General features: G+C 39.1%; 1 long non-coding RNA gene across 2 annotated transcripts; it reads right to left on the reverse strand.

The window, feature by feature from the left end:
* Nucleotides 1-1,283: 1,283 nt before the first annotated feature.
* LOC143656212 (uncharacterized) lies at nucleotides 1,284-24,921 on the reverse strand. Of its 2 annotated transcripts, none has more exons than XR_013162434.1 (4): nucleotides 18,773-24,921; nucleotides 14,506-14,571; nucleotides 13,895-14,332; nucleotides 1,284-13,114 (listed from the first exon to the last, which is right to left on the reverse strand). It is a non-coding gene; the product is annotated as an uncharacterized LOC143656212 (long non-coding RNA). The 2 variants fall into 2 exon arrangements; XR_013162433.1 differs by having other exon boundaries at nucleotides 10,623-13,114; nucleotides 14,184-14,332.

Here is a 24,921-nt window from a genome sequence, read left to right on the forward strand (position 1 = left end):
TTCCTCTTAAGTTAAAAAAGCCAAAACCAGAAATTTTAAAATATCATTACTGATAGCACAGTTGAGTATCATTTTTATATTTTTAAAACATACTCTACATGCCTGATGTTATTTCACTTGAAGGTTATGTATTTGCTGTTTTTTTCTATAGTCAAGAGCAGTTTGGTTTTTCCCTTGCCTTTTGTGCCTGTTGACTTTTACTATGCTTTTGACATATAGTCAGTTACATTCAGTTTCAGTCTATTATTCCAAGTTGATAACTCCACCCATTCCAGAGTTCTAAATTTAACATAGAAAATAAAATAGCTTATTAAAATCTGCCTTGATAGGTATATTTACACTGGTCCGAGGTAAAACCACTATAGAGCAAGTGTTTTCTTCCATCTCGCACATATGCTTTAATTATTACTTCTTGAACCCTCCTATTCAGATCCTTTTTCTAGCTTGTTGCTAAAGATGTCACATATAAGATGGGATCATACCTCAAAGCAGATTCTAATGGTTTTCCTTCCTCAATAAGGTCAATAAGGAAAACAAATTTGCATGATAAGACTTACATTAGGTGACCTCTGCCTAGGTTTCCTAGTATGGCTATGTTGCTAAACACTTTTCCACATTTTTCATTCATATACACATCTAAAACTTTTATTGAGAAAGATTGCAACACTTTCACAAATGTAACCAGACCTGTTCTGTGTTTGAGTTTAAGTAAATTTAACTTAGGAATATGTTTGCAGAATTATCTAAAATAAATTATTTATATAATTTAGAATTTATACCCAAGGATCCTCAAAGCTTAAAACATCAAGTTTCACCTTAGGATGGTACTTGATAAGTCGGAGAGAAATAGTTCTATAACAAGGTAGAAATGTCCATCACTGTTTTTTGTTATTAGGGACAGGTGGTATAAAACTTGTTAAAACGGATCTGATCAACATCATAGGAGAGAAATGTTGATTATATAGCATAGGATATAACTTGAATGTTCTCAGGGAGGTAGCATGTCAGAAGGCCTAGGTTCTAGTCCTGGCTCCATCATTTATGAATGTGTGACCTTATTTCACCTCTGAGCCTTGTTCTCTTACTTCGAAAATAACTACTCTGCCTACCTCACAGGGATGGTGTGAGGGCTTAGTTGTATATGTGAAAGTTCTTTCAAACTTGTAAAATGTTTTACAACTATAAGGATTCATTATTGTATTTGTTCCAAAATTATTAATAAAAATCTGAACATTAAAAAAAAAAAAAAGCTTAAACTATATAAATTAACTATGACAACCAGGTTACCTTAGCCTAAAGTTCTTCCATTGGTCCTTATGACCATTCAAAATACACCTTTTGGGAAACAACTTTTTTACTATGAAATTATGACTGGAAGACCTATGTCAATTGGTCTCCATTTTTAACATTGGTCCCATGCTTCCCCAGCAGGGGTAGATTGATACTGTAAATCTCTATTGCCTTAAGCAAAAGGTTATCTCCAACAGGTGAGGGATGCATTTCCAAATCAGAATTTCTCCCAGACTCCTCACATCCTAACTTCAGGCAACTGGATATACTAGAAATGACGACAAAGCAAATCAGCCTTCGAACAATGCTGGAAGGGACCTTACCAGGAACTCTCAACTTCTGACACTGCAATCAAACCAGAATGGCTTAAATCTTGGGTTCGCATCTCACAATTTCAAAAAGGTTACCCCTTCCAATGATTGGATGTGTGATCAAACAGGGAACCTACAAATAGAATGTACCGGGATGAGAAGTAGATGGCTTCACGAGGTGGACAGCTTCCATCCAAGATCACAGAACAAAACCCCATGAATCCCTGTGTTCCTGTCATATTCCTTATCACACTATTCTTTACAATTATTATTGTTTCCACACCTCTTTTGCATACTTTTTCCATCTTTCCTAGAAAATTCTACCACTAAAAATATTTAAATTCTTTTGCTTGTCTCTTTCTTTCTTCTTAACATGATCTGGAAAGACAATGCTATCACATGTTTTTTCCAGGACATTGCAAAAGGGGAAATCTAACTAACTGTTGAACTTGTCATCACAAATCATCTGTACATGATGCCAGAGGCCCAGCTGTTTTACCCATGACTAATTACTCTCAGGTCCCAAATGCTACCTTTAAAAATATCACTTATCCTTGCTCTCTCTCTCTCTATCAAGTCAGGATTGGTATCACAGGAGTGATGTTTCCTGCCTCACATTTGTACAAACATCAGAAAAGTCTTCATGTAAAGACTATGATAAAGACAACAGCACAGCGATTAGTTGGGCACCCTTCTTCCATACCCCTGGGCAACCTGTTGAGATGCAACAATTTCCAATATAATGAAAATGGCAAACAGTCCTCTAATATAACCAGAAGTGTTCCCAAGATGAACTCAACATCTCCAGGGGTAGGCCGCACCTCTCTAGAGTTTATTTTTCTTTGTGGAGGAAGTAAACCCTCTGCGGATTGGGCGATTTCTGCAAAAGTCAGTGGACAGTGACAGGACCATGCACCCTCGGTCACCTTCTTTTTCCTTAGAAATCCAAAATTTCACACTGGACTACCTCATTTAGTTTATATTCTGCGCCAAACATGAATTGCCCGGAGGGGTCTCTTACACCAAATAGACCTCTGAATGCCTTAGTTAGGAATTAACACCAAATTATGACTAGAAATTAATCTATAACAGGAGGAAAAATGCTAATTACACTGCAAAGTCTATTGCTGTGCAAAAGAAATCTTAAGATTCTTTAGGCGAAGTTATTTTAAATAATAAAATTGCACTTGACTACTTGCAGGTTGAGCAAGGAGGAATTTATGCTGTTACCAACATCACCTGCTGTACTCAAACACTTCTAAGTAAGTTGAAATGCAGTTACATGAAATAGTCAAACAAGTCACATGGTCAAGCAAGATAAGTCCTTCCTTGAGACCATTATTTGACTCCTTTAATTTCAGGTAATTTAGATCCTGGGGTCTGTGGCTTAAAAGCATACTCCAAACATTATGTATTTACTACTCATAGTAATCATAATAGTGTCCCTGGTGCACTGTTTTCTCTCAAAACTTTTTAACTACTGCACCTACCATCTCACCAATGGTATCCATCCACCTAGAACAACACAAGCAGGAAGAGAACTAAAAGGACCAACCCCTCCACATCTCTCAAGTCCTAGGAAAGCTGTCTAGAACCGGCGGACGGTAACCGTAATGGGCACTGACGCCTTAAAATTTTATCTCAGCCCATGACTTGGCCAAGGGCCAAATCAAAAGGAGGGAATTAATAAATAAAATTAAGTAGGCTCAACATAGATTCGCTCCACGCTAAGCTCCATTTCAGTAAAATCAAAATGTAAGTATGGTTGGCTTGCCAAGAAATCAGAATTTAAATCAGCCAATCAGCTATTGCCACCTCCCTATTCTCTAAACCATCTAACCTCACTGCTAAGCAAACTCACGCCTGCACTAACCATGTTAGGAAATGCAGTCTGCATTAACAAATCAAAATTTAATCCCAATGTATTCCCTTTTTCTGTGTATAAAAGCCTATTGCAGGGCGGGTCACGGTGGCTCAGCAGAGTTCCCGCCTGCCACGCCGGGTATTTCCCGGTGCCTGCCCATGCAAAAACCAAAAAAAAAGCTTATGGCTCTCTTTGTTGGACTGAACTCCTCCCCTCTACTCACGGCGACTGGAGTTTTCCCACTTTACAAATTGCTCTCTGAGATCCAACCAATTTTGCTCGTTTCTATTTAACAAATTAATCCTCAGCTACTTCTGATCCCTGGATACCACAGTCATAAAATCACACTCCCAAAGAAAATTCCACGTTCGGGATATAATGTGGTGGGTGAACAAAGGAAAAACCGCCACCCATAACACGACCTACACTTTGGTCTGATATAATCCAGCCCACATAAAAATGCTCCAGACAGTTCGAAATAAAGGTAAATCACAAAATAAAGGTAAATAACGGCTAAATCACTTCTAAATTAAATTGTGAAAATTATACTTTTCAACTAACTCACTATTTTCTATAAATCCCCTTACCTGCAGGTAAAGCTGTGGGTCGGGTTTATGCTAACGGCCTTGCACTCCTCCGGCCAAGCTTTTCACACTGCAACCCGCTTAATGTTTCTTGGTAATATCATCTGGTTCTCCCTCCAAAATTAATCATTGATTTAAAAAAAAGCATGTTTTGAGTAAAGAAAAAAAAAAAAGAGCAGCACTTTCCTCCGTTCCACTGGTCAAAAGAAAACGTGGATAGAAAGTATAGCCCCCAAATCAAAACCCATCTTCCTCTTCCCCCCCAAATTCTCCTGCGTCCATCCTGACCGGGTTTCCCTCACGTTTACGTAGGCGCCCCAGGGCTTCCGGTACGGGGTTCCCCAGCCTCACGGCAGGGACTTCCTGTCAGAGAGTCGGGGAGGGGGCCGTGGCTGCGCATGCGCACTGACAGGGGTTAGGGAGGCTTGGCGCACTTTATTCAGCCGCTGTTTTCTTCCCCTAACAGGCATGGATGGATGGGTGGACGGACAGACCGACGGACTGATTTCAGAAGACATTTAAAGGAACCTATAATAGGCCAGGAACGGCATCAGCAAGTCAAATATGTATGAGACAATGATGGCAGCCGCCAAACACCTCATAGCCCGATCGGGTAGGTCTACTAGGAGTCAGTTTACTACACATGGGGCTGGTTTCAGTTCCCACGGGGTCCGAAGTTTCTTTGGCCCACGAATCCCTGGCAGACCCTGGAGATCAGTATTACGCGTAAAGCTATATGGCCTGGGGCAGGCCCACCAGGGTAGCCCTATTTCAAGCCCTTTCACAGTGCTTTCTCAGCCCCCTCCAGAGAGGTGTGAAGGGAGCAGATGTCTACTATTAATAGTAGCCATTCTCATGGGTGTGAAATGGTAGATCCCTGTGGTTGTGATTTGCATTTCCCTAATAGCTAATGATGTTGAGCATTTTTTCATGTGCTTTTTAGCCATTTGTATATCATCTTTAGAGAAATGTCTGTTCAAGTCTTTTGCCCATTTTTAATTGGATTTTTTTATTGTTTCATTAAAGGACTTCTTTCCATATTCTGGATATTAACCCCTTATTGGCTATGTGGTTTCCAGATATTTTCTCCCATTGCGTATTATCTTTTCACTGTTGTCATAAAGTCCTTTGATACACAGAGGTTTTTAATTCTGGTGAGGCTAGGATCAGTTTTCATCTTAAATATAGATATTTAGGCATCCACCACACTATGGATGGGTGCTTTGAAAAAAACACACTTTATTATTCAAGGCTATTCTCTGTTGTGTTTTAAATTTGTAGCAATATGGAAACCTGTTTTACATATTGCATTAATTGAAAGAAAAGCAAAACTAGAAAATTACATTTACACCTGACATCACACCTGGGTGAAAATGTGGATACTTTGGACCAGACCTGGAGTGGAATATAAATGTAAACGAAAAAGAAACATTTATATAATGATTCAGTAGTCATAATCCTTTGTTAATACCTAGATTCTGTGTTACAACTCCTCCCTCTCACTTGACCATTCTCTCAGTCTTCAGGTATTGTACAATGACCATTCTGACTTCTTCGTGTTTGAAAAGGGGTGTTGGCATTATTGTGGTCAGAGAAAATGCTTTAAATATTTTTAATCTTTTTAAATTTATTAAGATCTGTTTTGTGTCCCAGTATATGATATACCCATTAGCACTAGAGAAAAATGTATAACCTGATATTTTGGAGTGTAACAATCTATGTATGTCTGTTAGGTCTAATTCATTAGTTTAGGTTCTATTTTCCTTATTGATCCTCTCTCTGGTTGCTCTATCTATAGAAGAGAGTGGTGTATTGAAGTCTCCCAGTATTAGTGCAGATACATCTGTTGTTTCCTTCAGCTTTGCCAGTGTTTGCCTCATGTACTTTGGAGCTCCCTGACTGGGTGCATAGACATTTGTGATTCTTATTTCTTCTTGGTAAATTATCCCTTTTATTATAGTGCCCTTCCTTGTCTCTTATGATATCTTTGCATTTAAAGTTTGTCATATATTAGTATAGCTACTCATGCTTTATTTTGATTATGGCTTGCATGGAATATCTTTTTCCATCCTTTCACTTTCAACCTATTTGTATGCTTGGGTCTAAGATGAATCTCTTGTAAGCAGCATAGAGATGGATCATATTTTTTAATCCACACTGCCAATCTATATCTTGTAATTGGGGATTTTAGTCCATTAGCATTCAAAGTTACTATTATAAAGGCAGTTCTTGAATCTACCATCTCATTAGGTTTTTATTTGTCAGATCTATTTTTTCTCTCTCACTCTTTTTATCTTTTAAGATACTCTTATTAATACTCTTAAATTCTGTGCCCTTCTCCAGACCTCTCTCTCTCTCATTTTTTTTTTCTTTTTCAGTTGACAGAACTCCATTTAGTATTTCTAGCAGGGCGGGTTTCTTATTAACAAATTCTCTCAGCATTTGTTCATCTATGAAAATTATAACCTCTCCCTCACTTTTGAAGGACAACTTTGCTAGATAAAGAATCCTTGGCTGGCAATTTTTCTCTTTCAGAATCTTAAATATATCTTACCACTGGCTTCTTGCTGTCATGGTGCATGTTTAGTTCTCAGGACTTAGTCATGTGTAGCTTCCCTTGTATGTGGTGAATCATTTTCCTTTTGCTGCTCTCAAGACTCTCTCCTCCTCAGCATTTGACAGTCTGATTAGTATGAGTCTTGGAGTGGGTCTATTTGGATTTATTCCATCTGGAGTTCATTGGGTTTCTTTGGTTTGCATATTTATGTCTTTTATCAGGGTTGGGAAGTTTTCCCCAATTATCCCCTCAAATAATCCTCCTGGACGTTTTCTCTTCTCTTCTCCTTCTGGGACACCAATGATTCTTATACTTGTGGGCTTCGTGTTGTCCATCATTTCCCTGAGATCTAATTCAAAACTTTCCATAGTTTCTGTCATTTGTTCTTTTGTGCATTCTAATTCAATTGGCCTGTCCTCTAGTTCACTTATTCTTTTTCCTGTCACTTCAGATCTGCTGTTGTGTGTCTCTAGTATATTTTTAATTTGATCTGCATTGTATTTCCTTTCCATAAGATCTGCGATTTTCTATTTATTCTTTCAAATTCTTCTTTATGCTCTTCTGGTGTCTTCTTGATATCCTTTATGTCTTTAGCCAACCCATTGAAGTTATTTAGGAGATTTGTATAGACATCTTTGATTAGTTTTTCCAAATTATGTGTCTCCTCTGGCTTTTTAATTTATTTGACTTGGCCATATCTTCTTGCTTCCTCACGTGCTTAAGTGATTTTTTTATTGATTTCTTAGCATTTGATTATTGTGCTGGTTTGAAAGGAAGTATGCCCCCTAAGAAAAGCCATGTTTTGATATAAATCCCATTTATTAAAGGTAGAATAATCCTTATTCAATACTGTATATTTGAAACTGTAATGAGATCATCTCCCAGGGTGATGTGATTTAGTCAAGAGTGGTTGTTAAACTGGATTAAGGGATGACATGTCTCCACCCATTTGGGTGGGATTTGATTAGTTTCTGAAGTCCTATAAAAGAGGAAATATTTTGGAGAATGAGAGACTCAGAGAGAGCAGAGAATGCTGCAGCACTACGAAGCATAGTCCACAAACCAGCGATGTTTGGAGATGAAGAAGGAAAATGCCTCCCGGGGAGCTTCATGAAACCAGAAGCCAGGAAAGAAAGCCAGCAGATGATGCCGTATTCACCATGTACCCTTCCAGATGAGAGAGGAACCCTGAGCCTGTTCGCCATGTGCCTTCTCACTTGAGAGAGAAACCCTAAACTTCATTGCCGTCTTGAACCAAGGTATCTTTCCCCACATGCCTTAAATTGGACATTACTGTAGACTTGTTTTAATTGGGACATTTTCTCGGCCTTAGAACTGTAAACCAGCAACTTATTAAATTCCCCTGTTAAAAGCCGTTCTGTTTCTGGTATATTGCATTCCGGCAGCTAGCAAACTAGAACAATTATCTTGATAAGGTTATTTTGAAAGTTGATTTCCCTTGTTCGAAATTTAAAGTCTCCTTTTGCACTTGGTTTGTCAGTAATTCCCTGCCAAACTTGGGACCTTGTGCAGGAGAAGCAACTCTGAAGACCTGTTAAAGGACAGGGAGAAAGGCAGTTTGCCAGAATGCACTTTCCCCTATCTTCCCAGCAGATGCACTCTTGGGCCACCCCTTGCCCTCATGCTTCCTCTCCCTGACTGTGGCAGCCAACTGGGCATGACCCAGACATGGTGCAAATCCAAGTCAAGGCTGCAGGTCTCTGTGTGTGCTGAAAGCTGCAAACTCCAAGGGTGATGGATGGGGAACAGCACTGTGCAACTTGACTGAGCATGCACTTGGGGAATGATGGGTCTGATAGTTCCTAGGCTCCCATGTGAAATGACCTTGGGCTGTAGGACTAAGAGCTTCAACCTCACCTGCCAGCCCAGGAGTGCCTAGTGCTGCAGTGTAGCTCATTCCCTCATCTCTGTCTCTTGGCCCATGCACAGTTGGGGTGCTCCGGGTCCCCATGGAGAAATAGAGGTAGTGGGCCCCAGAGTGTCTCTTTCACTAGCCAATTGTTAGATTCGCTGTACTCTGTGTACCCTCCCCCCTCCCAAGGGGACGATCTCCCAGTGTCTACCAAAGCCAGTCACTCACAGCAGCCTGCCTCAGGGGTAGGGAGTAGGCACTATGCACTGACAGCAAGGTTTCTGTGCATAGATAATCAAGTCTGTTAGCTTCTGTGTTCCCCACAGGAGCTCCCAGCTGTGGAGCTAGGTGGAAGATCTCCCAAGCTGACTGTGAAGGTGGGGGTGCAAGAGTACACCCACCATTCCTTCAGGACCCAATCCAGTCTGTACATCACAGCCTGCCCCAGGTACAGTCATGACTGAATAAATATACTCCATTCTCTCTATTGTAATTTCTCTGCGTTTTCATGCAGGTCCTCCCATATATAGAGAATGTAAAAGTCCCTCTCTGGTCACTAATACCCTCAAACTGCTGACCCAGTCATTTTTGGTCCTGTCTCTAGTTGGTCCACTGTGTAGGCGTGAACTCAGCCTATCCTACTCTGCCATCTTCCCCAAAGTCCTCTCAATCTATTATAGAGTTGTAAGAAAGAAATTTAGACTCGTTTTAGGCTAATAAAACAGGAAGTTAAGATGGTATATTTTTAAAGATTGCTTTGTTTCCTCAGAAAGGACGGTGGTTGCTCACTAATGTGGGATTCTGCCAATAAGGAACCCTGATGGACATGAACACCTCTGAGAAAATAAGATAGACCTGCAGAGAGTGACACATGTCAGTCCCCAAGGTGTGAGGGTGCAGGGGATTCAATTCATTCACTGTCAGGGCGGATAATATGCCCAGCTTGTCAGTCCCCAAGGTGTGAGGGTGCAGGGGATTCAATTCATTCACTGTCAGGGCGGATAATATGCCCAGCTCTCTAGAAAGGCATGATGTCAACATGGGCTTATCCTGAAAGAATAAAAGAGCAGGCAGAATGCATTTCACAGCTAAGTTGCCAGAAAGTTGCTGGTCATTGGCTGTGATAGTTTGAAAGTGTTGTGTATCCCAGAAAAACCATGTCCTTTAGTCCTGATTCAGTATTGTAGGGTGGAAACCCTTTTGATTATATTATGTCCATGGAGATGTAATACTCCCAATTGTGGGTGTGGCCTTCTGGTTAGATGAGATGTGACCCTGCCCATTCAAGGTATATCTTGATAGTTTACTGGAGTCCTTTAAAGGGGGAACATTTTGAAGAAACCTCAGATGCAGATGCTTAGAGAACAGTTGCTTCAGGGCTGACAGAGACACGGGTGTTTGGACATGTTTGGAGTGCCAACAGAGAGAGCAGACACCTAAAAATGGATGTTTGGAGATGCAAAGCCCAGCAGACATCACCATGTGCCATCCAACGAGATGCTAAGCAAGCCAGAACCCAGAGTTGTGTCCTAGAGAAATTGAAGGCCCATAGATGCTTAGAGAGGAAAACACTGGCATTAGAAGCTGGAAGCAATAAACAGGGAACAAGGACCAACAGACACCGGCCACATGGGCCTTCCCAGATCAACTTTCCTTGAGCCAAGGTATCTTTCTCTAGACGCCTTAGTTTGGGCACATTTATGGCCTTAGAACTGTAGCTTTGTAACTTACTAAATTTCCTTTTTAAAAGCCATTTCATTTCTGGCATATTGCATTCCAGCAACTTTAACAAACTAATACACTGTCTGCTTGGATCTCATAGCATTTCCCCCCAACTGGACCCATCCACTCCTGGGCCACAAACAGCAAAAATCTCGGCACAGGTTCCACCAGAACAGCTTTTTAAAGGTCACTTGAGACCCAACATCAGCGCCGCATCACTATATATTCTTTTATAGCTTCCTTTTTAAAATAACCCTAATGTGTCTGAGATTTGTTCTCTCACTGTTGAATGGTATTCCTTTATAAATCACAAGACTGAATGAGACAGAATAGACATTAACTAGCAAGAAAGGGCTACTTCTCTTGGTGAAACAGTCAGTTAAAACTAGCACCTTAAAAATATAAGAATTTAACTACAGGAAAATGATTTAAAAGATCGCCTGGTTTTTCTTAAAACATGCAGGTTACAATGTTTTAATCCATACTTTAGGGTCACCATGAAACAAGATAATAGGTAATCTATATAAATTTTCGGGAATATGAAATGCATCTCATTATTTTATCTTCCCAGCATCTATAAGGTATTATTTCTCTCAGCAGTGAACAACACTGTCAAACTTGGGCTTCAAATAATTCCAAATTCCCATGAGGAAAAAAACCTTTTGTTAGGCTGAATAAGATACAACTAAATAAAGTCATTGCTGCCAGGGTAATGCTCCCCCAGCTCGGTCATTTCCCTGGTCTCAGAAATCCCTCCTTAAAGAAAGAAGTTCATTTGATGCCGCCCCAGGAGAAGCCTGCCAGTGAGCTATAATGTTATCATCTACTTAGCTCCATGTTTCTCAAACTATTCCCCATGGAACTATGACAGTATGCAAATTTTCCAGAAGTTTTGTCAGGAAGCATGACACTTGATCTTAGCCAAATAGCTGAGACGTGATGAACAAACATTAAATGTAGTATAGAACATAGAAAACACAAAACTTAGATTTTTGAGAGGAAGGAATTTCAGATTACACCAGATCTCTAGAACTTGAGGGGTACAAGTAAGAAAGTGCTTAGTATTTCTGATTTCATACAAGTCAGAGAAGACTTGCCCAAGGGTAAACGAAGTATCTAGGAGAAGATGTTCACAGGCACCTGGTGGAGAAAGAATGAGGTAAAGGGTAGTCTTGAAGGAACTGAGCTGAAATATTCTAAAGGCAAATGTTGAGTACTTATGTTTATCTTCCTTGGTAGATGGGCCAATTTAGTTCATAATCTGCTACCAAGTACTGCAAAATATCAGAGATGAGTCTAGTTCCTACTCTCAAAAAGCTCTGTTGAAGAGAGAAAACTCAATTATTAAGTCTATGCACTAGGTATGTGTCAAGAGTTTCTGGAAATACAAGAGGATTAATTTTGTCTGGGAAAGACAGGAAATACTATGGGAATTAGTGGTATTTGATCTGGGACTTGAAGAGATATATCACATTAACCAGTTTCAACCTCATAGCAAGCAACACTGGGACAGTATCATTATTATCCCTGTCAGCAATGTCCCTTCGACTCAATTAAATAAGATGGGTTAACTTCAGTGCCTGGGCTGGGAAACAGACACAAATCATCAGAGGAACTGAATCAGCAGTCTACAGCACAGCAACCAGAGGTTGCTCTATACCTCTGCTTCTGGACTAGAGAAATCCCCCAAAATCTGTTTGCTTCCCTAGGGAAATGTTAACCAACTTGCTCAGGGCCCTGCCTCGTCCCTGACGTTGTCCCAGAATTGCTGAAGCACAACAGTTGCTGCTTAAGGAAATTTTACAGGAGGCAATGAGCTGTTAAAATATTATTTTTCTTCTCCAAAATAAATATTATAAACAACAAACATTGATTGTGCTTAGAGACAGTTTTCTCTTAAAATGCCAGATTTTCTCTCCAATTAGCATTTTCCCTTAACTGTAGTTTCTTTGTTCAAAGACTTTTAGCACAATCTGCCATGTCCCTGTGACTTCTGCTCTTCAAGTGAAACAGAGGCCCAGCAAGGTTCTAAGGATGAACTGCCCAAGTTGAAGAAAAGATGAATTCTGGATCCATTTAGGGTAGCTAGGAGTTTCCAGTTCTGATAGTGGCTAACACTGCCACCTTACTCACATTCAGCAAGGCAAAGACATCTTGGAGAGAGCAGCAAGGCTCCATGGGAAGGCTCTATAGTATGTACATAGGTATCAAAGCATCAGTGAAGTAAGTTCTCTGTAGCTAGCCTAGCCCAGAATGAGTGAAGCTACAGGGGGAGTTGCCTGAATTTGAGGAGATTTGACGGCCTTAACAGGAATCACCCTGAAAACAACTCAGTGGACTGGAAAGCCAAGGGGTTATCCACCTTCTTCCTACCCTTTTCTCAGAGTTAAGTCCAGGGGTCCTGGTACAGCCTAAATATTGAAGGACCCTCCAAAAATGCCTAATACAGGACACTTCTTACTGTCCTTTACAAGCGAGGGTTCCAAATATGACATTCTTTTCACCCCCAACAGTATGAAGTTCTTATATATAAAACTAAATAATTTTCATTTTATCTTTGAAAGATGCTTCATACAAATAAATGTTTTGTCAGGCCATATGTCTTCAAAAGTATGCTTTATTATAGTAACCTAGTATCGCCTTAAAGTGCACACATAGTGAGATAGCAAGTATCTCAAGAAAGTTTCAATCAATATTTATACACCTTGGTGCTGATCATATAATTGCACATTTGTTCCACAAGTGGAAACCCACAATTTCAAAGAAGCCCCATGGGACAGAATCCTCGTGTCCTATACTTGACTACAAATATATACTTGTCCTCCTCATCAAGTAACAACCAAACATCAACCCCCATTCTCAGTGTCTCCAATGGTGTTCAACTTCTACGTGAAAATCGTCCTGAAACGGGACCTGTGGACAACAGCAGTTTCATTAAACACATTATAGCATATTACCTATATGGGAGCATTAAAACTGATGCTATAGGAGATATATAAGCTCAGAAAATAATTTTTTAAGGCTAAATCAGTATTGAACTACGTGATCACATTTTTAAAAAAAATATCTGTATATGGGCAATACCATGAGGATATCTACTAAAATACTACCAGCAAGTTAACTCTGGGTGGTTGGATTATAGATGATTCTAATATTTATGTGTTTGCTCATGTGTATTTTCTAGATTCACCAAGATGAAGGCAGACATGATTTCTACAGTGGAAAAACAACCTTCCCTCCTCTAAGAAGTAGATGCTCTTGGCTCTTGGTGAGATATAGACCTAAAATTTCTATAATTAGACAATAAATTTGAGTATGAATAGCTGAAGACATCAAGAACGGAACTTTTAAATGTATTTAGTGTGATACAATTTGCCACTTCAGAGCCTGGAGTACTTGGCAAAGGACAAGCCTAGGTACAAGTAAAAGGCTTAGATACCCAGGAGGTATAAGAGTTTCCTGAAAACCCAAGAAAAAGTGAAAAGGCTGTGGACTGACAACAATGTAGTTTTGTCTAGTGCCTTTAAATGTCAAACTCTGGGCTCCTGCTAGGCAAAAAGAGACCCATACAATTTACATTATGATAAGAAAGCACTGGACTTATATATAAAGGGAGAAAGCCAAGAACCATGAAACTGTAGGAGAACTAAATCAGAACTGGCCCAGGGAAGTGCATGGGAATGAATAACTCACTAGTTATGAATGTGCGTGGAACTGAGCATTAGACACACAGATTCCTGCCCGTTTCCAAGGAAGAAAATCAGCGTCTTTGAGGAGGTATATAGGGAAGAATGAAGTTGAGGAGGTAGTTTACAAAGGATGACATGGTTGGGTTTTGGTTGTTTCTTGACCTTTAATGCTGTCAGTATCATAATCAATATGCAGTGATTGGTTACTTCAGAAAGGTCCATTTGAAAAAAAAAACACAAATTGGTTTCAATGCATCCATATCAAGCTAAGTGAGGGAAAGCTCTTTGGCTACCTCCAGATTTCAAATTCTGTTTTCAAGTCAGAGGAACAGAAGAGGGCAGAAGCTTCCGAGTTCTTAATTTCCTTAGTTTCATACTTCAGTCTCTTTCTTCCTCTCTAAAATATTCAATTACTTGTCCACATGCGAATCCCCTCAGCAACCTTATGAGGAGAAATTATTAGTATTATTATCTCCATATAACAGAAAAGGAGACAGGTCCAAAACATAAAGCTCTTAGAATGTCTGGAACTTAATTACTTCTATCTAAGTGTCATTAAGTGACTCATAAAATGGGGAACTTAAAGACCCAAGAACAAGACAATTAAGACTATACCTTGTCTGCTTCCAAAGAGCCAAATTTCAGAGTGCTTCCAAACCAAGGAACCAATTCTGCTAACCCCTGAGAAATCAAACATAGTTTTCATCAATTTCCAGCTAACAATAAAATTCAAGTCCTCAGATGCTTTTTAATAGCACACATTTTTATAATCATACTCTTTAAGAAAAAAAGGGAGAAAAAACAGTTTGAGGACTTGTACTGCAGATGAGAAGCTGCCACCGATTTTATGGTTTAATACTAATACCTTAGCTTAATCTGGATCATGGATAGTATATGAAAATGTAACATTCCTTTCAAAGTATTTTGTATTATTTCCTAGAACAGGAGGTTGACAAACTCTTTCTGTAAAGGGCCATATGGTAAATATTTTAGGCCACATAAATCTCTGTTGTGGTTGCTGCTGCTGCTTCTTTTTACAACTCTTTAATAATGTAAAAACCATCTTTAGCTCAGGTGGCCAGGCCAAAATTGTCAGCTAAGAATGGTTTTCATTTTTTTAAGGTATGTAAAAAAAAAAAAATTGAAGATAAAGAATAGAGACCATATGTAGCCTGCAAAGCATAAAAATGTTAACTAAAATATTTACTATAAAAAAATTTTTGCTGACCCCTCTTCTAGAGGATCACAAGATAAGGGTATTACTCTAAAAATTTTAATCTTAATTATGAAACCATTTTCTCTAGTCTACAGACTAGCTTATTTTTTCATTAAAAGTATGAAAATAGAGGATTTGAGGAATGTGTCTCCATAATTAAGATAGCAACTAAAACAACTTCAAAATTGACTTTTAGTTTAAAAAGATGAGGTTACTTATTTTTAGAACATATATTCTTAGGTGTATTATTCAATCTTCACCCATTTAGAAATCATAAAAATATCATCTGTCTCTTTCTCTGTCCCTTACTCTTTGTATGTCTCCCAGTGTGATCAAAGTACGTGTTTTAAAATTTATTCCCATATATTTGTTGAAAAGTTTCTTCCTTGTTCTTAATTCAAGTAAACTATTTCCAATTCTCTCAACTTCTACCTAAAGAAACTAGAAGAGTAGATGAAATGCAAAGTAAGTAGAAGGAAATAGTCAAGATCAAAAGGAAATGAACAAAGTAAAAAACAGAAATGTAGACTATCAAAAGGTGGACCTTTGAGAAGATAAATAAAACTGATAAATCTCTAGCCAGACTAATCAGAAAAAGGAGAGAAGGCAATGCCAATATCAGTAATGAGAGAGGCTACATCATTACATATCACTGCATATTCTATAAATTATGCACAAATTTATGCAAATGAATTTGACAATGTAGATGAATGGACCAATTCCTTGAAAGACACAAACTATCAAATGCAGAGAAACAAATAATCTGATTAGCTCTGTATCGATGAAAGAAATTGACTTTGTAGTTAAAAACCTTTCCACAAAGAAACCGTCAGGATCCAATGGCTTCACCGATAAATTCACCAAATATTTAAGGAAGAAATAATATCAATTCTATACAAACTCTTCTAAAATATTAAAAAGAAAGGAACGTATCTCAATTCATTCTATGTGACCAGCATTACCCTGATACCGAAAGCAAAAACATATCAGGAAAACTACAGACTACCAGTCTTCATGAACATAAATGCAAAAATTCTTAAAATTTTAGCATATTGAATACAACAACATATCAAAGGGATGATGACCAAGTAGAGTTTATGCCAGGAATGCAAGATTGGTTTAACATTTGAAAATCAATGTAATCTATCACATTCACAAACAAACAAAAGGAACAAAAAACCCCACCAATATCTGATCATCTGAAAGGATGTAGAAAAAGCACTTGATATTTGACAAAATCCAATATCGATTCTTGATAAAAACACTTAGCAAACTACTAAAAGGAAGCAACTTTCTTAATCTGATAAAGGACATCTGTAAAAAAAAAAAAACCAGCTAATCGTATATTTAATTGTTAAAGACTATTTTTCTCCTAAATTCAGGAAGAACATAAGTTATGTTTACTATTCCCATTTCTATTCAACATTGTACTGGAATTCTAACCCATGTGATAAGGAAAAGAAAAAGATATCCAGATTGGAGAGGAAAAACAAACTGTTTATTCACAGATGACATGATTCTCTGTGTGGAAAATCCAGTGGAATCTTCAAAAAAGCTACTAGAACAAAGAAGTGAGTTTAGTGAGTTTGTAGAATACAAGATAAATGTACAAATAACAAGTGTACTCCTAAACACTAGCAATGAACAATCAGAAACTGAAAATTGAAAAACAGTACAATTTGTAGTAGCCTTAAAAATATGAACTATATGGGATAAATCTGGAAGAAAAAAAAAAAGATGTGCGAGATTCCATATCTGAAAACTACAAAACACTGTTGAGAGAAATATTTTAAAACATAACTAGACAGATATTTCATGGTTCATGATTTAGAAGACTCAATATTGTTAAGACATCAATTTTCCCCAGACTAATCAATAGATTCAATGCAATCCTAATCAAAATCCCAGAAAGCATTTTTGGAGAAAAAGAAAAACTTATTCTAAAACTCATACAGAAATACAAAGAAATCAGAAACAACTTTGAAAAAAAAAAATCAGAGGACTAATACTGTCTAATTGCAAGATCTGTATAAAGCTACAGTAATCAAGCCATTGTGATATTGGCATCAAGATCAATAGATCAAATACAGAGTCCAAAAACAGATTCACAAATAGAAAGAAGTGGTCTTTGACAAAATTGCAATGGCAATTCATAGAGAAACAATAGCCTTTTCAACAAATGGTACTAGAAGAACAGGATATCCATATGAAATTTTTTTAAAAAAATGCCATACCTCAAAGAATCTATATACAAAACTTTTTAAAAAAAAAATGGGCAGGCACCTGGAATCGAACCCGGGTCCTCGGGCATGGCAGGCAAGCACTCTTACCTGCTAAGCCACCGTGGCCCGCCCTATATACAAAACATTTTACCATACACAAAAATTAACTCAAATAGACCTAAATTTAAAATCTAAAATTATAAAACTTCTAGAAGAAAATATAGAATATTTACAACTTTGGATAAGGCAGAAAGTTTTCAGATACTACACTGAAAACACAATCCATAAAAGAACAAATTGATTGATTGGGCTTTATCAAATTTAAAACTTCTGCTCTTTAAAAGACACTTAATAGAATGAAAAGAAACATCATACATGGGGAGAAAATATTTGCATGTGATATATCCAATAAAGGACTTATATCTTAGAATATAAAAAAAAGAGCTCTTAAAACTCAGTAAGAAAGCAATCCTTTTTTTTTAAAAAAAAAAAAAAAAAGGCAGGGCAACAGATTTAAACAGACACTTCACCAAAGAAGATATATAGATGGCAAATAAGCATATGAAAAGATGCTCAACATCACTAATTAGGGAATTGCAAATTTAGACCACAATGAGATACCGCTGCACACCTATTAGAATGGTTAAAATTAAAAAGATTGACCATAGCAGGTGTTGGTGAGGATGAAATGCTCATGCACTGCTCGTGGGAATGAAAATGCTATGACCACTTTGGAGAACAAATTTGGCAGTTTCTTTGGCAGTCAAATATACACCTACCATATAATGATCCAGTCATTTCACTCCAAGGTATTTGCCCAAGAAAAAAAAAATTTGTGCAAAAAGACTTGCCCACAAACATACATGCATCGTTATTTGTAACAGCCAAAAACTGGAAACAATACAAATGTGCTCTCAACAGGAAAATGCATAAACGAACTGTGGTATATCCATATACCAGAACACAACTCAGCAATAAAAAAGAATGAAGTACTGGCACATACTATAATATGGGTGAATCCCAAAATAATGCTGAATGAAAGAAGCCAGACAAAAAGGAATGCCTGTGGTTTCATTCCATTTATACACAATTCTAGAAAATCCAAACTAATTTATAGTGGCAGAAAGCAGATCAGTGGTTTTCTGAGGAGGGGGAAACAGGAGTGGGAGAGGGGGATTGCAAAGAGGTATCTTCTGTGGAAGATAGATATATTATCTTCTTTGTGGTGATGGTTTCACGGGTGTATACATAGTGAAAACTTATGAAATTGTACACTTTAAATATGTGCAACTTATTGGATAATTATACCTCAATAAAGCTGTTTTCAAAAAGTTATATTGGACACACACAAGTAGCCTTAGTTCAGTAGAAAATTTTAAAAAATCATTAGATTTATGCTTGAAATTGCACACTCCAAACAGCCTCATCCTTCTTTGGACTTCACCTGTGTCTTGAGATGTTTAGAGGGCAGCATTTTCCTGAAGTAGGCAAACCGTGGGATGTGGAAAATAGGAAGACTGGAGCCATTTGTTTCTGTGAGGTTCGAATTTCTCTGAGTGCAGCAAAGATGTTTTCACTCACTGAGTGAAAGTTCTGGCAGGTCAGTCCCAAGGTGTTGTAGTTTGCTAACTGCCGGAATGCAACACACCAGGAACGGATTGGCTTTTAATAAAAGCGGATTTATTTTGTTACTTCTTTAGAGGAAAGGCAGCTAACTTTGCACTGAGGTTCTTTCTTACGTGGGAAAGCACAGGATGGTCTCTGCCAGCCTTCTCTCCAGGCCCCTGGGTTCCAACGACTTTCCCTAGGGTGACTTCTTTCTGCATCTCCAGAGGCCTGGGCTGAGCTGTGAGTGCTGAGATGAAGAATGCCGAGCTGCTTGGGCTATGCTACGTTGAGCTCTCTCATTTAAGCACCAGCCAATTAAGTCAAACATCATTCATTGCAGCAGGCCCACCTCCCAGCTGACTGCACATGTAATCAGCAACAGATGAGGTTCACATACCATTGGCTCAAGTCCACAGCAACAGAACTAGATGCCTTCACCTGGCCAAGTTGACAACTGAATCTAACTGCCACACAAGGTAAAACATGGAGGTTCAGTCTCTGTTCCATCAGAGCCTTTGGACTTAAGAGATGGCCCACCAGCTGTCCTCCTGCCTGCTTACCCTGGCTCTTCACCATAACAGGCCCAATTTCCCATCTTTCTCAGGAATGCAATTCTGGGTAATCATATTCTTGAATGTTCTGCTTCTCTTCCTATTTTGGTACACTTTTCCCGTCCTAAACAAAGCTTAGTTCATTTCTGCCAAAATAGGGCTCTATCCATGTACAGATTTTATCTCACTTTCCTAAAAATCTAAGATATGAACTTGGAAATCTTCAAAGTCAAGCCCCTCATTTTACAAATGAGGTAATGGACTCCGTGAGGTGACTTTTGTAGGCCGTATAGCTAATAATCGGTTTTTTGCCCATCTTCACATCATAGGCAATTGGACAATCTAGCAGCTACCCATCACCCTATACCCAAGACTTTCAGGCCCAATTTCAAAGGTTCTGTAAAGTCATCAAGCACATTAAGTATTTTTCTATCAAAAAAAAAAAAAAAGCATTGTAATTACTTCTGTAGACATTTTAAAGAGAGGTCTTCTGAAAGCAATAAATATGTTCCTGTTACTGAATCCAACTTTTCAAGTCTGAAGCACTGGTTCTTAACTTCCTCAGGGCTATGGACCCCCTTTAGGAAGCTGATGAAAGCTACTGACCCTCTCCAATAAAAAGTAGTCACATAAAAACATAAAATTTTCTTCCAGCAATTTAAAGCCTCCTATGGCAATACATGGCAGGTGAAAATCCTTGATCCGATGGTAGAAATGTCAATATATCTACCATGTGGCAGGACATATTTAAAACTGGCTCTTAAATCATAACAGAAAAATAATTTCAAACATTTATATAGTATGTCAGATTACAGAGCACATTTAATCCTCACAACCACCCTGTGAGGTAGGCGTTAATATCACAATTCTACCCATGAGGAAGCTGCAGCCCAAAGAAGTCTGGAGATTTGCTCAAGTTCACCACTGACAGAGGCAGTGCCAGCACCAGAACACAGGCTTTTTGTTCCTTTTCTCAGAACACCTGCAAATCTAATATTTCAGTTTTGAAATCAGGGTCCCTGAGAACAAGTAGTTCTCTTTAAATTGAACAATGATGAGGAGACTATGAGGGACTATATATCACAGCCCACCATGTTACTTACAGTTGCAACTCACAAGAATTTATTCCCACTCAGGGATACCAGAAAGTTTATCATTAGAATTGTAGGCTTTGGGGTCCAGAAATTAAGCACCATTTAAGGGGGGGGGGGGGACAAATCCATAAGTGGCAAGTCATATGGATATTTTTCATTGTAGTTATGAACTACCTGGCCTTTTTCCAAAGAATAGCTGAAAGTTGGAGGGAAGAGAGCAGAAAAAGTAAAAGATTACACCAAATGGGAAATATGAGCAACAGAAAACAAACTTTCAAGTTCTGTAAGAGACCTGGGAAATTTTCTAAATGGCCTTAGAAATGAACACTCAATCGGGGAAGGCAGGGTGAGAACCCCAAATGGATCCATAAGCCAGAGATTTCACAACCTCCACAAAATTCAGGTACATCCTTGATGGCCCAGAACTTCCTTGATTACCTGCTCAAAGAAACAAAAGATGAGGACGCTATGTGACTTGATGTCACTGTTCCTGAGGAGGGAGAGCTGAGCTAGAGCAGTGGGATTCAAATGCTGTCCAAGGACTGGGACAGTTATGTGAAAGTTTTCAGTGACCTATGGAAAAATGAGAAAAATATAGTGGTGCTGTTGTTTTATGAAGGGCATTTAACTTAAAGCAACCGCCCCTCATTGTCGGGACCATGAGCACTAAGTATTTTTCAAAATGCGTAGTAAAATGAGAGCAGTAGAGTCAGTGTCCTTCACACTGGGTTACAGTGTCTGTCGAGTCAGTTCCAGAGTTCTGGTTTCTTCTGGGTTCTGGCCAGGCAGCCTTAAGCCCCCCTCCCAATTAGCTTTAAGTGGAATCAATACCTTCCAAAATAGACCATTTAGAAAACAGTTCCAGGTCCCAATCCTAAACGACCAATTATGCTTCCCCAAAACTCTGGAAATTCAGAGTTGCTCATTAATGCCTGCTTTACAACTCCAAACGTAGGTATGTAAGAAATCCTGACCCACTCAAAAAGCCCTATTTTGGGCCTGTATCTTGCACCTTAAAGAGTGTGGAAGTTTCTTAAAACCTGCAAACAGCACATCTCCACAGCGGTTTTCTCATCAAAGGGGGAAACCTTGGAGTTTCCTGTCCCACCCCAACCCCAGCCTCAGTATAAAGATCTTTAGCCAATCCTTAAACTCTGATCTTTTACCCTACAAGATGGGCATCTAAATGTTCTATGGTCCTTGGGCTTCCTGGACTTCAGTGATCCATAAATTGGACACCAAATTTTTTTCATCAGGTTTTTTTTTTTTGTTACATTGGGATAAAGGTGATTTTTAACTTATTCTTTACATTTTGTATATTCCAAAGTTTTCACAACTTCATTTTCCTCCCTTTTGCACATAGGACAGCAAAAAAGAGACCCCAAGGAGATTTGCAGCTGGGACAACCCAGAGCAGCAAAGAGGATAATTCAGGGAAAAGAGAGGGGGGTAATATTATCCCTCCCACTGTGCCCATGGGTGCAGAACTGAGGACACAGGAGGCATCCCAGCTCTGACTCACTTCAGAAAACTGTCCAGTACCTGTAGTGTTGCCCCAGTTACCACCCAAAGAGAAGCCACAAGGAAGGTCTGAAAATCAACCCACACATGTCAGCTGGCCTTCTACCCTTAGCTCAATATCAAAAAGGTAACTCCGGAACCCACTGTGGGAGTCTCCATATATCTTAGTCCCTTCCTTTCTCCCACACAGAAAAGGCCATCCTTTGAGACTCATTTCTCTTCCCCATGCCCTATTGTCAGCCATGACACTCTCGCCCCACTAGGATATGGGCTCTTCTAGAGCAGGTAGTGAGTCTTGTTCCTCTTTTATCTTCAATAACTAGCTAGTGCCTGGCAAAGAGGAGACATTCAAGATTTGTAGGAAGAAAAGGAGGAACAGGGGAGGGAAGTAAAAATAAAAGGGAAGGAGATTTAGTCTTTCCTGTTTTTCTTTCAGGTTTTCTTAGACCTTCTCCCACGGCGCTTCCTCTCTTCTTAGCCATTACCCTTTCTTCAATGTTCATTTTCATTTTTTTTTTCAAAACTGTATAACCTCTGTTTAAATTGCTGTTTTCTCCTAGTCACCCTGTCCCTGCTGCTGTAGCCTAATTTCACTGGTTTTTGTGTTTGTTTTTTTTTTTTGTCAGTAGTTTCATCTTGCTTTCCATCTTTGCTTACTCTTATCTTTCCTTCTGTGCCTCATCTAACAGTTTTTTCTTTATGGTAAGTATCAAGCAGAGAAGAATAGCTAAGAAGAAGAGTATCCTCTGACCAACCACAGAGGCAAGGCCTACCAGTCCAGTAGATAGAAGTAATTGTTTCCCTTATCCCAACGGGTGAGAAATTACCATCTGTGTGTTTTTCAAGGTTCTTCCAATCACCATCAACGTAGGAACTGACACTTTCAGGGGTCTATACTGCAACCTGGGGAACAAAGTGTCCTTTTTCTTTTGGCCTATTTCTTCAAAGAGGCAGCACCAGGTCCTGTCTTTCAGCAACAGCACAGGCTCAGCACCTCAAAACAAAAAAGAGACCAGAACCCGCCCTCCCACAGGCTTGTACTTCTGAGAACGCCCTCTTCCCTAATATGGGTTGAAAAGTTTTGTAATCTCTTCAGATTCTCTTACAACTGGGGAAAGTCACAAAATTTAGGATACTTAAGCATTGAATCCCAGGTTTCCACTAGACTCTAGACTCTTTACCATCTAGTCTAGCAGCACAGAGGGCACATTTTCAGAGTGTGGAGACAAACAGCACCTGCTACCCTTAGGCACTTCAATAATGCTAAAATGGAGGGGAGATTGAAGAGATAAAAGAAGCAAATCACCAAAAACGACTTTCCATTTCAGGACCTGGATATATAGTTGCCATTTGAGGAGCTAGGCAGACAATGGAGACACAGTTGACAGCCACTGCCTCCCTAATAATATCATGGATCACCCTCAGTCAAAGACTCCTGCTACTCTTAACAACTGCCAGACCCACACACTCCCTGAAAGAGTACTTAATCTCAACATAGCCTTAAATTCTTAACACTCCTTAAAATTAAATTCCAAAGGCTTAGTTAACTCTTAAGGTAATGTTTCTAATTTGTACAACCACTTACAAAGAGCACTGATTCAGGAGAAAAGAGAAGGTAATTTTTTTTCTTATTCCAGATCTGTCCTTTTATGTCAGAAGTGACTCCAGCAATATCCACCTTTTTTCCTTTGGGGTCCCAAAAACTGCAATAAGACTTCTCTAATTACTACCAGCATGGATGGTAACATTCATAAATAGATTTAACTATTTTAAAATAGTTTCAAAAATATCCTTCTCTTTCACATGTTCTGAAAGGCAACCTTTATCACCCCCAGTTCCCTTTTCACCCAGAATTTATCTCATGTCCCACAATCCCCAGTAACCCTAGTGAGTCCCATACCCACACTCAGTCGAATATTTCAGGGTCCTGACTTAGCACCACCACAAATATTTGCCCCATTAACAGGCAAACTTCGGAGCCGTATGCAACCTACATATCCAGCCTATCCTACCAGTCAGAATGCCTAAACTAATTAGAAAAATGACCTCTCCTACTAGAGAGAAAACTCAATGAAGGCAATATTCTTTTGTTTAATCCCTTGAACCTAACTGACTTAACTGTTAGGTAATTTCTCCAATGATCTAAAAGTCGTTTTCAGAAGTATTTTTCCTCCTGTCTGGTAAGGAGGAGGGGGGCTGAAACATTGTCTTAGCTGATGACAGAATGAAAGGAACAGAAGGAAAATAGGGTATGTCCTGGATGGTAGAAACCCTTAGGCTTGTCCTGTCCTGAGAGGAATTTGCAGGCTGGGTGCAGGGGCTGAGTAGATTGAAACCTCTGGGTTTCTAGTCTTCCTTAACTCTATGACTAGGTCCCAAGAATAGCACTTAAGCATCAGGAAGCATATCTATTGCTTTGTTGTAATAAAAAAATATGGTTAAAAAAAAAAACAAACCCTCAACCCTAAGCTAAAAGAGAAGTTATCTGCCTGTTGACAGCCCAAACATTAGTATTTACGGGGCACATCTGTAGATTTTTCATCCAATCCAATATCTACCAAATAACCCTCCTTCCCACGAGAGGGGTTAAATTAAAAATTGTCCAGAGTCCCTCCAAAGGCCACCACCTATGTGCAGCTTCCACCTCATCTCATGCTGAGAGAATTACTTTCCTAAGGCCACTATCGCCACAAGAATATATGGCTCTGTTACGATTCAAGGTCTCTGCGACAACTTCGGTTTGGGGGTCTGTAGCCCTACAGAGCTGCCCAGGGCCCCCTCCTCCTCCTCCTCCCACGCGCCCTGAACCGCCGCCCCGCG

Source organism: Tamandua tetradactyla, chromosome 14 (assembly GCF_023851605.1).
Source record: "Tamandua tetradactyla isolate mTamTet1 chromosome 14, mTamTet1.pri, whole genome shotgun sequence".
NCBI classification, from domain to species: domain Eukaryota; kingdom Metazoa; phylum Chordata; class Mammalia; order Pilosa; family Myrmecophagidae; genus Tamandua; species Tamandua tetradactyla.